At 56.7% G+C, this 17305-nt stretch overlaps 1 protein-coding gene and 1 long non-coding RNA gene across 8 annotated transcripts in view; one reads left to right on the top strand and one right to left on the bottom strand.

Moving 5' to 3' along the window:
- Window positions 1-229: 229 nt before the first annotated feature.
- LOC134737262 (uncharacterized) lies at window positions 230-3892 on the bottom strand. The gene is made up of 2 exons (XR_010121965.1): window positions 1603-3892; window positions 230-1483 (listed from the first exon to the last, which is right to left on the bottom strand). It is a non-coding gene; the product is annotated as an uncharacterized lncRNA (long non-coding RNA).
- A 166-nt stretch (window positions 3893-4058) lies between these two features.
- Window positions 4059-17305, top strand: part of TSNARE1 (t-SNARE domain containing 1) — a 136138-nt gene continuing 122891 nt past the window's right edge. For all 7 annotated transcript variants that reach the window (XM_063643611.1, XM_063643607.1, XM_063643605.1 and 4 more), the window contains exon 1: window positions 4059-4129. The gene's annotated coding sequence lies outside the window, so the exon portion shown is untranslated. The remainder of the gene's footprint in view (window positions 4130-17305) is intronic.

Below are 17305 nucleotides of genomic sequence, written 5' to 3'. Positions count from 1 at the left end.
GGGAAGGAAAGGGCAGCTGTGCCCAGCAGCAGGCCTAGCGGTGGCTGTGGAATCTGGGGGGACCGTGCCCTTGCAGGGTGGAGACTCCTCCTGTCCCCACGTCCCCACCTGCTGATCTCAGGCTCAGGGATGCCAGGAGGGGGCCGGGGAGTGGGGAGCATTCCCAGGAAGGGTGGCAAGTGTCCCTTCTTGGACGATGCATTAGCAAGAACAGCACTCCACACGCTCGTTGATGGATTTTCTATTCTTTTACTTCATTTTTCTTTTTGTCACTCCTGCTCCGTGTTAAACACCTTGGGAGGCTGTTATGCACATCGGGCTGGCGTTGGTTTCTAAGAGCCTGGTCTCTGATGACGCAGATTGAGTCTTGAATGGTCAGACCCCGTCCTGTGCTGGGGCTGTGTCAGACACTTCCCAGAGACTCCCACGTGTACCCTCATGACACTGCCTCTGCGTGGGTGACAAGGGAATGGACCGCCACCCTCCCACACACCCCATGCCCTTGGTTCTGCCCAGCCCTTTACCACCCTCACTCCTGGGCAGGCCTCATGACTGCTCTGCCCCTGCATTGCGGCTTTGCGGAACAAGCCCAGAGAAGGTGTGCCTCAGGCTGAACATCACACAGCAAGACAGGGCTTGGTTTGGTGTTAGGACCAAAGTTTCTTCTCCTCCCCATCTTTTTATTTTTTAAGATGTGGTTGGAAGCCTGGGCTGCATGGGGACATGTGGAAAATAGGCACGTGGGAGTGGCTCCCGCGCCCTTGCTCCTCACAAGCTCCTCCAGGCTGCTCCAGGTGTGGGGCACTCGCTGTGTGTGGGGCCACGATATGCCCTTGGGGCCTGCCCGCAAGGAGCCATCATTGTTGAGGGGCAGGACGCAGCTAATAGAACCATGTCCCACCCCCGTGAGCGTAGGAGCCCAAAGCAGCTACAATAGAAGTGGCACTGGCTTGAGTTACAGAAAACCTAATGAAATCCAATGAGGTAGCCCCATAAAGGGAGCAGGGGCTTGTTCTCCCGATGGTGATGAGTCTGATGGTGGCCACTGGGGCATCAAGGCAGCTGCTCCCATCCTCAGCTTGGGACCCTGCCCCTTGCTGGCCACACGGCTGCTGTCCTCGGGATGCCGTGCCCACACTTCAGGCTGGAGCCAGGAGAAAGGAAGACTGTCAGTGAGGTGGGTGGCCACAGCTGCCCCTTCCAAAGGACCGGGAGGCTCGACTGTGCCTCCTGCAGTCATCCCCTGGGCAAAGAGTGTCACAGCTGGCCCTAGCTGCTGGTGAGGCTGGGTACATTGATGCCTTGAACAAAACTGGGGTTCTGTTGCTAACGGACAAAGGACGCCTGGGTAACAGTGAGGGCGGCTTGGCGGGGTTGGTGGGTGCAGGAATCAAGGACTGAGTGCCTGTGGGCTTTGCTGGAGCAGAAGCTGTGCTGGGAGCAGAGCAGGAGGTGCAAAGGCCTTCTCCTGTCCAGGCAGGGGCTGCAGGGGAGCAAGGGATGGTCTCCTGAGCAGGCAACATTGGAGCCAGGCAGCAGAGGGTAGAGAGGAAGGGTGGGAGGGCGGGGAAACTCACGACAAATCCATAGGTTGACACTGACCTGGAAATTCAGCTTAAACCCTGAAAAGTCCATGTTACTATTCAGAGAGGGAGCGTTTCTGGGGTCGGCTTCAGTGGGTGTTGCCTCAACGTTCCTTCCAAAGGCCTTGGAACCACCCCCCAATCTTGTTGCCCACATTCCCTCTGGGACCTGGAATGGTAGATCCAATTTGGGGGGTGCCAGCTGAGGACCAGGCAACCCCCGCCCCCTTAGGTAACAGAACTCGGCGTGCTGGGGCCAGTCCCACTTATTCACCCTGTTGGTCTCGCTGGTTGGCCAAGGGGTGGGACCAGAGCTCTTCCCCCAGAGTCCTGCTTCTCCGGAGGAAGGAGAGAGCCCAGAGCTACCCGAGATCATGCGATGACCTCTTCCAGGGAGGGGCAGAGATGAGGGAAGGGAGGGGAGCCCCGGCCCTAGGCCCAGGCAGCTATTGGCTATTTCCCTCATCCCTTCCTGAGGACCCCTTAGCATCCTCCTCCCGCTCCCCATTGGCTCAGCCTGAGGGAGTGGGCTCCTGGCTCTTCCACGGAGAGGTTTACCTTCCCTGACTTGCTGTGGGGCACTAAGGTGGGCTCACCCCAGATTTCGGAGGAACCGACAGGTATGGAGCCCCTCCTCTGGTGGTTCGTACCCACCCTAGACCTTTCCCCCTGCACTCTCCAGGCACAGAAACATCCCCATATACGCCTTGTATGGTCAAGAAAGCGGCTCCTGGAGGTCGTCTGCCCTGGGAGGAAGGGGCTTCACTTTCCCCTCCTTTCCACACCTGAACACGGAGCTGTCAGAGGAGGCTGAGTGAGGTGGCGGCCACAGAGACAGCGCCAGCCACGGAGGGGGAGGTGGGCACTGTGCCAGGCACCCAGCATCCTCAGTCTGGACTGCCAGCTCTCAGACAGGCATTGCTCCTGGCGAACCTTCCCCTTCAAGTGGAAGCTGGGGGGTCAGCAGTCATGGGCAACCTCCCTGGATAGGAGCCGGCTTCCCTGCACTCCAGCTGTCTTAGCAGAAGGCTGAAGCCCTGTTCAAATCCCAGCTAGGCTGCAAGACAGGCACACACTACTGCCTCCTGGGAGCCAGGGGAGTCTCAAATACACCAGGGCAAGGAGCCTGGGTGGGCCCAGGACAGGCCGGCCTGAGCACAGGAACGCTGGTGGACATGTGCCCCTCTTCCCTCCCACCCATGGGTGCACACACATTTGTGCCATATACTACCATTCCCATGCTCGCGCCTGGGCACACACTTGTGCATACACACACTTGTGCACTTGCACCTGGTGTCCAGGAACACTCCCTTAGCTCACAGACGTGCGCTGTGCACACACAGTACCACACAGTGTCCACGAGCACACTTTTGTGTTCATGTGCACAGAACCCGTGTGCGCACACATGCACAGTCCTGGGCTGCAGAGAACCCCAGCCAGTGGGGCGGTAGGGGATGGGGAGGGCACACCTCCTTCCCAGGAGCTCAGCAAGGCCCTTCGCGGGAGCCCAGGGCTGCCCGTAGGTCTTTGGCGTGGGCCTCGCAAGGACAGCAAGCATCACAGAGTGAGGGCGGCGGGGAAACCTCCCTAGCCGAAGGTGCAGCGGACTCATCACTCTTGCTCTTCTGCCTTGGGTGTGACTCTTGGTTCACCTGCGGGGAAACAGGCTGAAAGGTGACCCTGGAGGCCCAAGGACACACACCCATGGTCCCCAGGTTTCTCCCAGGTCTCTTCTCCAGTAGGTCACAGGGAGAGCGAGGGGCTGGAGTCGTTCGGGAGCTCAGTGCCCGCAGGCAGAGCAGGGAGAGGAGGGAGGCGCCCCAGGCCCCTGCGGAAGGAGGTCCCAGGAGGGTCTCCGCAAGGGGGTCCCCACTCTGCGCTTCAGCTCCTCCAGGGAGGGGCTGCGACCTCGGGCAAAGGTCCCTCAGATGACTTGAGACTCAGTGTCCTCGTTGGTGACACTGGGCGTCCGGAGTCCCCGCGGGGCCTGCTAGCCCCCGGCCGAGCACGGCCCCACGCGGAACCCGTGCAGCCTGACCTGGGACCCGACGCCCGTCCCTGCAGCCCGAGACGCGCAGGTGCCCGGCCGTGCCCTGGCCGAGACCCGCCTGCGCAGCCCCGCAGAAGCTCCAGCTTTAGCCCGTGTAAGGTCCGGGCTCGGCCTGGGCTGGGCGGAGCCCGCTCCCGAAGCGCCTCAGCGCCGGGCCGCCGCCCTCCGCGTGACCTCCACCTTCGCCGTCATTCCCATGTGCAAAACGGGAAAACGGAGGCCCACCAGCAGGCAGGTGGGGACAACCGACTCGCGCGCGCACCCGCAGAGGCCTCTTGGCCCAGCCGACCGCCGTCCGCGCCGCTTCCGGCTCCGCGCGGGGGCCTCTGGGGCGGGTAGTCCCGGCGCGCGTCCGGGCCCGGCGGCCATTGGCTGGAGTGGGAGGGGGCGCGCACGCCGGCGGCGGGAGGGGCCGTCACGTGATGTTTGGGTGCCCGCCCCGCCCTCCCCGCCCGCCTTGAGCGCCCGGAGCGGTCCGCGAGCCACCGAGGCCCAGGTGAGGCGGCGGCGGTGGGGCTGGGGCCTGGCCGGGGCCGGGCGTGGGGCGGCGAGGGCGAGGCGGTCCGGGGCTGGCGCGGGGCCCGGAGCCCGGCGGGGGCCGCGGCGTGGCGTGGGGCTCGCGGAAGGCCCGGCGGGGGGCGGGGCCGCACCGTTGGGGAGGGGAGGGGGCGGGGCAGCGCCGGGGGTGGACCCCAGGGGCGCCAGGGACCCGGAGCCGTAGCCCCCCGAGAGCGCCGCATTTCGGGGACCGGCCCGCGGGCACATGCGCCCCTCGGCGGGTCCTTTCGCTCTGTCCAGACCCCAGGTCGGTGGGCTCTGGCCCGGGCAACCGGTGCCTGCGCCTGGAGGTCAGTGCCGTCCCGGGGAGCGCCCCAGCGCCTACTTGCTAGTTGCAAGGGATGGTGCCCTGCGGGGCCCGCCTTCGAGCCTGAGCTGGGGACCCCGCCCCTGTGTGCTTGCCTCTCCACGCCTTTCTGTCCCTTCTCCAAGTTGTAAGAAGGTGCTTCCTGGGTACTGGGGCCTGCGACATCCCCACCAGGGACTTTCAGGTGATGCTGATCTGTGCTGCCCCCGCAGAAACTCTCCAGGGACCTCGTGTTTGTTGCCTCATGGCGCACTCCTCCTGCTCCGCTCTGCGATGTCCAGTGGGGTAGCCCCTAGGCATGCGTGGCTGTTTACATTGACCTTAACGTGAAGGATTCAGGTTCTCCGTGCCAGTGGTCACATGTCAGACACTCAGTAGCCACACGTGTCTGGTGGCGGCTGTGTTGGGCAGCGCGGGTAGGGAACACTGCTTATCACAGGAAGTTCTGTGAGCCGTGGTGCTGCTCAAAATGGGCCTCGCCCGTGCTTCTCCGCCCGTGCTTCTCTGCCCCTGTGTCTCCGTCCCTCATCCTGCCAGGTGCCTTTCTAGCCACACCTGGCGCCCTTTCCTTCCTCTGCTGCACACTTGCCTGTTCTTTTAGTTCCTGGCTTGCTCCTGGCTTTGTGGCAGCTCCGCTTCCAGCATGTCTGAGCTCACCTTTCTGATCACTCTCCTTACAGTATTTCCTGTTTGTCATTGTTACTCGTTTGCTTGTTTTCTGTTTTATCTTTAGTGTCTGTGAGACAGGGGTGGGGATTGTTGCTTAGGATACCCCCAGTGTGGACACAGTATTAAGTTGAAAGAAAGCTGAAGTTTGTTAGTACTGGAGTGCTTCCCCTGACTGAACCGCTGCTTTGATACAGTTCGACCCCATACATCACAGGACCTCAGCAGAAATCTGGTAGAACAAATGTTTGGACACAGCAGCACAGGCCATGAATGCAGGTGGCTGTGGGAGGCTGGCAAATCCAAGAAGACTTCCTGGAGGAGGTTGAGTTTTGGCTGGGTCACCTCTGTTTCTCTCCTCCTTTGCTGGCCTGGCCCCATGAACATCTGGCAGCCTGTGGCTGCTCTGATTCTATCCAGGAACCTTCCCTGGACAGTTCCCCTGAGTCTGGCCCTCTGCAGATGCTGGGTCAAGAGCCTAGGCCTAAGCACTCGGTCTAGGGGCTTATGGGCTCGTGGGCAGCCAGGTGTCCCTAAGTCTCTTCCACAGCTCCTCATGGCCTGCAGAGCGAGGTTGTGGGTTTGGCTCATGCCAGCAGCTCTAGCCACATCTTCAGTCTGTGCTTTACGTCCCTGACAGTGCAGTCATTTTTCCCGCCTAGTCTGTGGCTTTTCTCACCGGTGTGCCTGTCGATGCAGAGCCTTCTGCTTGGAATGCCCTGGCACTCTTGTGTTTGTCTGTCCTGTGTGCCTGGGAGCCTCTGTGGCATAGACCTCTGCTGTGTCACCCTTGTGTCCTGAGCACCCAGCCCAGCACCGAGAGTAGGATGGGCACCCAGCAGGTTTTGATGAATAAATAAACTGGACACGTAAGGCCTTGAGGAGAACGTGGTGAGAAGTATAATTGTGGAAGGTCATGTAATGCTGAAGCTTGAGATGGAATCAGGGAGTCACCTTCCAGGTGGGGAGGAAAGACACACACGCCTCGACCATGGCTGTACCAAGTCATTCGAGACGTGGCGTGGGTGCATCCTTCCACGGTCCTGAAAAGGGGTGGTGAGTGTCTGCAGGTGATGACACTAATGATACTAGTCACAGCACTTCCTGGTGCCAGGTGACCAGTGACCTGTGTTCATTACTCAGTTTACTCTCACAGTCACCCTGGGAGGAGGGTCTGTTATTCCCATTTCCCAGATGGAGAGACTGAGGCACAGAATGGTGATCTTGCCATGAGTCCCTCAACTGTCGGGTTCTAGGACGTCATTTGTTCAGCCCAGACAGACACATTTCTTCCGAGGTTGTTGGGCGTTTTATCCCTCTGAGTGGTGTTTGGCCATATGAACAGTTGGCTAGGGGTTAGGCTATCTTCTTCTTATTTTTATTTTTATTTTTTGACACGGAGTCTCACTCTGTCGCCAAGCTGGAGTGCAGTGGCACAATCTCGGCTCACTGCAACCTCCACCTCTCAGGTTCAAGTGATTCTCCTGCCTCAGCCTCCCAAGTAGCTGGGACTACAGGTGCCTACCACCACGCCTGGCTAATTTTTTGTATTTTTAGTAGAGATGGGGTTTCACCATGTTGGCCAGGATGGTCTCGATTTCTTGACCTTGTGATCCACCCACCTCGGCCTCCCAAAGTGCTGGGATTACAGGTGTGAGCCACCACGCCCGGCCCTTTTTATTTTTTTGGAGAAGCTTCCCTCTTGTTGCCCAGGCTGGAGGGCATTGGTGCAATCTTGGTTCACTGCAACCTCTGCCTCCTGGGTTCAAGCGATTTTCCTGCCTCAGCCTCCTGAGTAGCTGGGATTACAGGGGCCTGCCACCATGCCTGGCTAATTTTTTGTATTTGAAATAGAGACAGGGTTTCACTATGTTGGCCAGGCTGGACTCATACTACTGACCTTCAGGTGATCAACCTGCCTCAGCCTCCCAAAGTGCTGGGATTACAGGCGTGAGCCACTGTGCCCAGCCACCTCTTTCTTTTTTTGAGATAGGCATGTCTCACTATGTTGCCCAGTTGCCCAGGCTGGTCTTGAACTCCTGGCCTTAAGCCATCCTCCCGCCTCAGTCTCCCAGAGTGCTGGGATTCCCAGCATGAGTCACGGCGTCTGGCTCCAGGCTTTCTGTTTTAATGCACACGGGCGTTTCTGTGGCTACTGGGTTTGTTTGGATGGTGTTATTTGCTCTAAGTAGATTTTGACCTTGTGGCCCAGTCCAGCTGTAATTCATTATGTTCTTTAAAGTCGGATTTGTGCGTCGTCTGTAGTAGTGGATTCCTGAGCAGCCCTCCTCTCAGATTCCTCTGCTTTCTGCTGGGATGCTCAGCCCTGTCTAAACATTTGCGGCATCTGTGTGTGGAGCAGTGGTGACCGAAAGACTAAAGGTAAGAAGGAGTGAGTGGAGAGTTGGAGAGCGCGTGGCCGGCGCTGTCTCTCCAGAGATGACAGTCCGTTGTTCAGTGTGGGTGCTTAGGTTTGACTCTGCTCTCTGTACTGAGGGCATCCTCATCCTGTCCCTCTTGGGTGCACTGAGGCAGCTGGGGAAGATCATCATTCCTCCTGCCCCCACAGTCCCCGGCACCAGTGGTGGACTCTGTACCTTTCCACACCTCCCCGTCTGCCAACCCACCCGCAGGGAGCTGTGCGTCTCTGAATGTCCATCCAGCTGTGGCCCAGGGCCTGGGGCCCAATAAATGCCTGGTGGAGATTTGCTGAAGAAGTGAGGGGTTGTTTCAGAGCTGATCTTGAACTTGTGCTGTTCTTATTCCACTATCATTCCCGTTAGTGCTGCATGGTGAAGCCATCTGGAAGCTTCCACAGGAAGAGTTTTCTTGGTCCAAGTTCCCTGGCAAGAGAAGAAGGGCACTGCCAACAATGGCAAGCCAGGTGCCTTGAATAGGTTTCTGAAGATGCCTTATGGGCGGGGTGTCCTCACCTACGGAGCCGAGTTGGGCAGTGTCTCCTGCAGGGGCCTTGCTTCAGGGTGTCCTGCTTGCCATCCAGGGCTGTCCTCAGAAGCCAGCTGTGGCTGTCCTGCCTGCCCTTATCCAGGCCATGAGATTCTCTCGTCAACTTGCGGCTTGGCTGAGTCCAGGATGGGGGTGAAGGTGGCTCCGTGGGGGCTTCAAATCCAGACTGTGCTGCACAGGGCCCTTCCTTTTTGGTCCTTGGGTAGGTCCTGTTAGGACTTGAACCCACTCGGGGGCCACTGCGGGCAAGCAGGACGGTCTGCTGGGGGTGCCTGCCTGGACAGGGTCATTGGCACGTTCCCAGCCCCTGCCCCTGCCGTCAGGGCTGCTGTCTGAGATGCGTAGTGTTCTGTGAGACTGTGCTAAGGCCATGCCTGGCGTAAGTATTGGGATGGACACAGTGGCAAGCAGGATCAGGCTGTTCTGGCCTTGCTCCTGACACTGCTGTGCACCTTACAGAGCAGGGTCTCGGCAGTGGAGTGAGGAGGTGGGGAGGGCACCTTACAGAGCAGGGTACCGGCAGTGGAGCGAGGAGGTGGGGAGGGCACCTTACAGGGCAAGGTCGCGGCAGTGGAGTGAGGAGGTGGAGATGGGAGCTGACTCTGCTGGGGGTGTGCTTTGGGAGGGCTGGGGATGTGCTTTGGGAGGGTTTGGGGGCATGTTTTGGGGCTGGGGGTGTGTTTTGGGCAGGGCTGGGGGTGTGTTTTGAGCAGGGCTAGGGGTGCGCTTTGGGAGGGTTTCGGGGTGCGTTTTGGGCAGGGCTGGGTAGATACCTGGGAAGAATCCTGGATGCTGGTGAGGCCTGAGCTGTGTCTGGAGAACTGAGTGGCCTTAGCCGGGGAGGGCAGGAGAGGAAGCTGCTCCAGGCAGCAGGAGGCCCAAGGGAAGGCACAGGAGTGCTAGACTCCTAGTAGGCAGGTCTGACTCGGGTCAGCCTGTGAGGGTCTTGGGAGGCAGGGTGAGGCCTGGGCTTTTCTGGTGGCTGTTGGTGCTGAGCAGGGAACCCAGGGCCCAGGCCGAGGTTTGCTGAAGAGGTCTGGAGACAGGGCTGGGTGCAGCAGTGCCACACCTAGGGCCTGTGGCTGGACCTGCAGGGGCCAGGCCCCATGTCTTGGGACTGTGTGGCTGGGTGCCTTGTGGTGGCCACGCTGTGGGCCCTCTTGATGGATTGGTGGGCTAGCCACGCAGCTGAGTGGACTGGCAGCAGCTACTGCTCATTATCCTGGCAACCCTGGGCTTCAGGCTGCAGGCTTGAGCCCTCCCCAGCATGGAAGCGAGTGAGCAGAGCCAGGCACTCACACTGGCCTGGGAGCCCCGACCCAGTGCTCTGGCCAGGTCAACTGTTGTTTTCTTCCGCCATGGAAGATTGCCTTGTTTTCTCCCTCTGATTTGCCCCGAGGGGAGGGCTACAAGCCAGCCCTGACTTATATAGCGTCCAGATAGGGACACAGCATTGCCACATCTTAGCCGTGGGACCCTGACCATGTCACTCGGCCCCTTCAGAAGCCCTGCCTTTCCATGTCATTAGTCTGATCCTGCAGCCTCCTGGCAGCATTGTGTCTGTCCCAGAGACTTGGAATCCCCGGGCATCTTGGGGACATCACCTGAGGGGTGTAGGGAAGAATTCCCAAGGTGCACAGAGGGGCTGTGGAAGGTCAGGGAGTGCAGCCCCAGGGCAGGTGGAGCTGCCTCTCTCCTTTGAGACCCTTGGGCTGCCTCACCACTGCCACACGCATCAGAGAGCTCTACCCGGTCAGCCACAGCACGGCCAGATCGTACAGTAGAACTGAGCGTCAGGCTGTCTTGGATTCTGATTATAATAACACCTCCCGATTTTGACCACAGGGCCTCTGTCAGGCACCTGCCAGGCTCTTCCTACTCCTCAGATCAGGAAACTTCCCAGCCTTGGGAAACTTACCTGCAGTCACGGGTGGGGGTAAATGACCAGCCATGACTTGAGCCCTGGTGTTCTGACCAGGATTCTGATCAGAGGCAGAAATCAGAGGCACTGCTCACCGTTCTGCTGCCCTGCCCGCCTGGCGATCCTGCTCTGCTGCTCTCCAGGAGGACCAGGCTGGAAGCAGCTTTACAAACAAAAATTCCCTGTTTGAGTTAGAGGATGTTATTAATAACGGCAATTACTGCACTAATAAAGACCGAATCTTGTCCCTCCCTTCCATCTCGAGGTGATGTTCCAGAGTAGAGTGTGGCGAGGGTTCACAGGCTTGAAGGAATCCAGATATGGAGGTTGAGATTTCTGATGGAGAGGGGAGGTGGCCGGAGCTCACGATTCTTGTTCCCATAAGGCTTGAGATTAGGAGGTTGGGGTGGCGTGAGCCCCCTGAAGGCTGTGGTTGCCTGTGGGTGGTATCTAGTTGAGCCAAGCGTTTCCAGGGCTTTGGGGCCAGGCGTGTGTGTGTGTGTGTGTGTGTGTGTGTTTATCGCCTGAGCCTGACCCTGGGTGTCATCTGAGGGGTGCAGACTGAGCCTGTACCAATGGGAAGCTGGGCATCGGAGGAGTGATGGTGAAGGAGTTGAGTGTGGCGTGGTCTGGGGAAGATGAGGGCCAGTGTTCTGAGGGCATGGGTCATCAAGGCTCCTGTAAGAGCCATGGACAAAGAGAGCCACAGGCGTCTGCCCTGGACAGAGCGGGCCACCTTGGCTGCCCTCCAGCCGGACCCATGATCCATTCTAGCCAAGTATTTGGAAGGGGACATATTTTTAAACCAGAGCCCAGAATCAGTCTCTCCCAGCATTAGAAAGAAACAACACAACACAGCAGCCTCCTTCCTCGGCTGGCTGCCCTTGGTGCTAATGAGGAGCTGGATTCCTTGCTGGGAGTCTGACCTCCTTCTCCCTGCTGCTCACTTGTGGGAAGGTGCTGATGAGTGTGGCGTGCTGGGAGTGGGCGCAGGAGGCGGAATTGCGAGTGGGGAGGACCGTTGCTTCTGCTGCTTCCTGGTACCTGGGCGTTTTCGCTGGTCACAGCCTCCAGCCTGGGCCCTTTAATTCTGCATCTTGCTGAGGGGTAGATCTGGCCGTGCCACCCCCTGGCGACAGATCTTCCTGGCAGCTTCAGCCTCACTCTCACTTGGCGTTTGCCGTGCTCCCTGGGCTTTCCAGCCCCTGGGAAACCAGCTGCGCTGACTTCTCAGGATGCCCCCAGCCTGCCCCCGGTGTCTTTGCTGGGGCTGCCCCTCTGCCTGGAGTGGCTCCGACTGGTGACCTCCTGGGCTGTTGAAGTCTCCGCTCGGGGACGCCGTCAGGAGTCAGCCCCATCCACTCATCCCAAGGGCCTGGTGCCTCCCGGGGAGGGCAAGGCAGAGAGAGGGCTGCAGATTTTGGGAAGTGGCTCTGCGTGGCTTGGGCCTTGTTGCATTGCAGTTGTTAGCTTTCCTCCTCCAGGGCCAGGACCTTGTCTTTTCTGTCTCTGTGGTCCCGGCACAGGAAAATGTGCGCAGTGGGCACAAGATAACCATGGGAGGAGCTGAGCCTCACCTTTAGGCTGCTCAGCCTCTGATGCACGGGGCCGCCCCCTCCCCTGCCAGGAGCAGGAAGTGGTGGGGGACAGGAACAGCGATGCTTCCTGCAGGTGGGCAGGTCCTGACTTCCCCGCGCAGCCTCCAAGGTGACGCCATCACCCTGTCTTATGGAAGGGAGACCGAGTCACCTGCCTGTGTCTCTCCACATGGAGACTTGGCTTCTAGGGCCCTGCACCCTTAGCGCGCCTCACTGTCCCGGGGGCGCAGGCACGGCCTGGATGCTGCCAGCAGAGGAGCCTTGGCAGGGCACGCAGGGACGTGGACAGGCACGCTGGCGGCTGGGGTGTGAGGAGTGCTGCGGTGACCCTGTGGACCATCCCACAGCTCAGAGCTCAGTGGCCTGGTGGCCCCGGTGCCCCTGGTTGGAGCAGGGAGGTGGGAGTTGTTTTCTGTCCAACCCGAGAGGTGATGTGGTTTCCCAAGACCGTGGAGCAAGCGCAGAGCAGAGCTGTGGGAGGAATCCCGTGGGGTCTGGCTGTAGAAACTGTGGCCTGTCATTCCCACACTGTGCCATGGGAAAGGGGCCCAGGACTATGGGGCACTTCCAGGTGAGTCAATTTGCGCCTTGGAACCCCAGGGGTTCTAGTCTTAGACCTGCTGCCATCATCGTCCCTCCCTTTACCCAGAGCAGCTTTGATGTGATCTGTTTCACTTGGTGTTTTCTGAGTACGGTTGTGTTTGGAGGAAAGATTCTGTAGCTAAGAATAGTTCTAGAGCTGCTTTCATTCCCCAGTTTACAGATGGGCTGTCCGGTCCACCCGCCCTGCTGCTGTGGGGTGCCCACACCCTGGTTCCTTCAGTCTGGCAGGGTGGTCCGACGGGCAGAGCACCTCCCGCCTTTCTGCGTATCTGCCCCCGAAGCTGTTATATTGACACCTTAACCAGTGCGAGAGGGTATGGAGGCCACTGGGGGCCGCAGGCATAAGCGTGGGGCCCACGGGCAGCCTGCAGGCTTCTGCCTTAGCCAGGGCAGGAGGGCCTCCCAGCCCAGCAAGGACTGAAGATGGGCAGCCAGCGTGGGCAGACCTGTAATTGGACGAGTGGAGAACGTAACCATATAGGCAAGGTTTTGCTTTCGTAATGAACATCCCTCAGGTTTTAGTAGCCTGAAGCAACAAAGGTGTGTGTTCGTTGGGGACTCACAGTTCATTGGCCAGGAGGAACCACACGGCTGCAACCACAAGAGGCCAGGAAGTGCCCCACACTCCCCGAGGGAGGAGAACTGGGAGTCTCGGGTGAGCAGCACGGGCGATGCCACACCAGCACGTAGCCAGGCAGCTTGTGCTGTGAACTGGCCGCCTTTGCTACCCGGGCTTTCCCTCGATTTTCCTCCCGGGCTTCCCTGTCTGCAGTAGGAGAGGGTGGGCTGTGTGACGCTTCGCCTGCCTCTAGTCCTCCACTCCAGGAGGTGGTGGAGTGGACGGCACAGGTGCTCCGGGGAGCCAGACCAGGGAGAATGTGGCCTCTGCTCTTTCACTTAGCACCTTCGGGCGTGGCGTTTGACATCTCAGGGTCTTTTTGTAAATTAAACTATCGTGACCGTTGTAAATTCACATACAGTTGTGAGAAATAATACACAGATCCTGTGCACTCTTCACCCAGTTTTCCCAGTGGTAGCTTTGTGCAGAACGAGGACAATAGCACAGCCAGCGGATTGGCCGACGCGGCCGCCATGCCGAGGTTTCCATCATCACTCAGCGGAGCCCTGTGTCGGTGCCCATTTCAGCGAAACCTACCTTGCTTCTGCCGCGAACCCTTCCTTAACTCCTGGGAGCCACCAGTCTGCTCTCCACCTCCGTAATGTCGTCAGTTGAAGTGAGTTGTAGAAGTGGAATCCTGCAGTATGTGGCTGGGGATTGGCTTTTTCCATTCGCCATCATTCCCCGGACGGTTCTCAGGGCTGCTGCAGGGGCCAGGAGTGGTTTCTTCCTGTTGCTGAGGCCTGTTCCACGGTGTGGGTGGCCCACAGGTTATTCTAATGATCTTTTACTTTACTATTTTGAATAGTTGAGGTAGTTTGAGAATTAAAACATGGCAGGAAGCATCCAGTAGAAAGTGTCCCTATCCCTGGCTGGCCCAGCCCTCATCTCCACAGCAGCCACTCTTGTGAGTTTCTTTCTTTCATTTTTTTTTCTTTTTCTCTTTTTTTGAGACGGAGTTTCGCTCAGGCTGGAGTGCAACGGTGCGATCTCGGCTCACCGCAACCTCTACCTCCCAGGTTCAAGCAATTTTCCTGCCTCAGCCTCTTGAGTAGCTGGGATTATAGGCATGTGTCACCATGCCCGGCTAATTTTGTATTTTTAGTAGAGATGGGGTTTCGCCATGTTGGCCAGGGTGGTCTCAGACTCAAACTCCCGACGTCAGGTGATCCGCCCGCCTCGGCCTCCTGAAGTGCTGGGATTACAGGTGTGAGCCACCATGCCCGGCCTCTTGTGAGTTTCTCACACAGTCACGTAAAGCGTAAGGACGTTTTGGTCAACGATGGATGGTATAGACGAGGGTGGACCTGTAAGATTATACTGGCGCCGAAAAATTCCCGTCACCTGGTGATGTCCTAATGGTCATGATGTTGTAGTGCAATGCATTACTCACGTGTGTGTGGAGACGCTGGTGTAAGCAGACCTGCTACACTGCCTGTCATCTAAAAGTTCAGCACGTGCTACGTAATACTTGATAATAAACACTTATGTTACCGTTTTGTGTATTTACTATACTTTCTATCATTATTTTAGACTGTACTCCTTCTACTTATTAAAAAAAAGTTGGCTGGGTGTGGTGGCTCACACCTGTAATCCCAGCACTTTGGGAGGCCGAGGTGGGTGGATCACCTGAGGTCAGGAGTTTGAGACCAGCCTGGCCAACATGGTGAAACCCTGTCTACTACAAATGCAAAAATTAGCCGGGCATGGTGGTGCGCCCCTGTAATCCCAGTCACTCGGGAGGCTGAAGCAGGATAATCACTTGAACCTGGGAGACGGAGGTTGCAGTAAGCTGAGATCGCACCATTGCACTCCAGCTTGGGCAACAAGAGCAAAACTCCGTCTCAAAAAAAAAAATTTAACTGCAAAACAGCCTCGGGCAGGGCCTTGAGGAGGTATTGTACAGCCTTGGGCAGGGCCTTCAGGAGGTATTGTCACGGTATCCCTGGGGTGTCACTTAGACCGTTGGAAACCTCTGTGGCCGGCGGTGCCTCTGCCTGAATCGTGCTTACACCCACTGGGCTTGTTCCGCCCACTCAGCCCGGTAGGCTGTGCTCAGCTCATGCTACCAGCACAGATCCCACACCTGCCAAGGGTGAGCCAGGCATGGAGCAGTGAGGGGCGTGTGGGTGAGCAAGCATGGGTCTGGCCACTATGTGCAGCCAGGCACGCCGGCTGCTGTGGCAGGGCGGGCAGCCCCAGGTGCTGGCACAGGTGCTGGCTCCATGCAGTGCTGCGGCTGGACCAGATATACTGCACACGGCTTCCACTGTGAGCACCCGCGTCTGGATGAGGGGAACGTGGTGGCGCTAGAAGCTTGGAGACGCCAGGAACCGCAGAGCCCCAAAGAGGGTGCCACAGCCCTGGCTCAAGGAGTTTCTAGGTCTGGGCTTCCTGAAGAGCTGAAGAGCTGCAGCTCTTCTTCCTTCTTGTCACCTGCAATGTTGCAAGTGGGGAGCGTGTCTATTATGAAGTCCCCAGCAGTGTACAGTGTCTGTTACAGAGTCCCCAGCAGTGTACAGCGTCTGTTACAGAGTCCCCAGCAGTGTATAGCGTCTGTTACAGAGTACCCAGCAGTATACAGCGTCTGTTATAGAGTCCCCCGCAGTGCACAGCGTCTGTTATAAAGTCCCCAGCAGTGTACAGCGTCTGTTATAGAGTCCCCAGCAGTGTACAGCGTCTGTTATAGAGTCCCCAGCAGTGGACAGCATCTGTTATAAAGTCCCCAGCAGTGTACAGCGTCTGTTACAGAGTCCCCAGCAGTGTACAGCGTCTGTTAGAGTCCCCAGCAGTGGACAGCATCTGTTATAAAGTCCCCAGCAGTGTACAGTGCCTGTTATAAAGTCTCCTGCAGTGTACAGCATTTATTATAAAGTCCCCTGCAGTGTACAGTGTCTGTTATAAAGTCCCCAGCAGTGTACAGCATCTGTTAAAACGTGCCCAGCAGTGTACAGTGTCTTATAAAGTCCCCCGCAGTGTACAGCATCAGTTATAATAAAGTCCCCAGCAGTGTACAGCGTCTGTTATAAAGTCCCCCGCAGTGTACAGTGTCTGTTATAAAGTCCCCTGCAGTGTACAGCATCTGTTATAACGTCCCCAGCAGTGTACAGTGTCTGTTATAAAGTCCCCAGCAGTGTACAGCATCTATTATAAAGTCCTCCGAAGTATAGAGTAATGTCCCAGGCCTTCACATTCACTTGCCACTCACTCACTGAGGCACGCAGGCAACTTGTAGTCCTGCAAGCCCCATTCATGGTAAGTGCCCTATACAGGTGTACCATTTAAAAAAATCCTTAAAACTGTATTTTTGCCGTACCTTTTCTATGTTTAGATATGTATAGATATGCAGATTCTTACCACTGTGTTACAGTTGCCTACAGCATTTAGTACGTTTGCCTGCTGTCCAGGTTTATAGCCTGGAGCAATAGATTTTACCACATGGCCTGGGTGTGTATTGGGCTCCAGCATTTGGTGTGTGAAGATATACTCTGTGATGTTTGCACAGTGAGGAAATCATCTAATGATACAGTCCTCAGATTGTATCCCCATGGTTAAGCAAAGAATGACTGTTTGTCCTTCCAGAGCTTCATTATACATTCCAAGCAAACATAAACATTTCTTTTTTGCTTTTTCTTTCACAAGTCATGATATGACACATTCCTGCACCTTGGGTCCCTCCCTCCCTTGGCGAAGTGTTAATGTGGTAAGTGATGTGGAGATCTTTTGGAATCAGTCCGGGGTTCCTTTCTTGTCTCTGACAGTCACAGAGGATTCCATGGTGTACATATGCTCAGACTGATTTCATAGGCCTCGGGATGGACATTTAGGTGACTTTCGATCTTTTCCTATTACAAAATGGGTGGCTTAGTTCGTATGCTGCTTTGCACATGTTTAAGTGTGATATATGTGCAGGATAAACGCTCAGAACAAGTGCTGGGTCAATAAGGGTACACACTTTTGTAATTTTGATGTACACTGCCAAATTATCCTGTAACCCCATTTATTTCCACTTTTGTTGCCTTTGCTTTTGGGGTCATATTCAAAAAGTCATTGCCCAGACTGATGTTATGGAGCTTTTGCTCCCTTTTCTTCTAGTTGTTTTATGGTTTTAGGACTAAATGGTTGTCTTTAATCCATTTTGAGTTGATTCTTGTATATGGTGTGAGATGTGTCCACTGTTATTTTTCTGTATCTAGAGAAGCAGTTTTCCCAGCATCATTTATTGAGAGACTATCCTTTTCTCATTGGGAATTCTTGGAACCATTGTCTAAAATCATTTGACCATAAATGAGTGGATTTATTTCTGGGCTCTCTATCCTGTTTCGTTAGGCTGTATGTCTGTTTTTATGTCATCACCATGCTGTTTTGATTACTATAGCTTTGTGGTATGTTTTGAGTCAGGTTTTCTTTATCCTCAGAAATTTTATCCCTTT

Source organism: Symphalangus syndactylus, chromosome 7 (genome assembly GCF_028878055.3).
Source record: "Symphalangus syndactylus isolate Jambi chromosome 7, NHGRI_mSymSyn1-v2.1_pri, whole genome shotgun sequence".
NCBI lineage: Eukaryota > Metazoa > Chordata > Mammalia > Primates > Hylobatidae > Symphalangus > Symphalangus syndactylus.
This window is presented reverse-complemented; position numbering and strand designations above follow the sequence as displayed.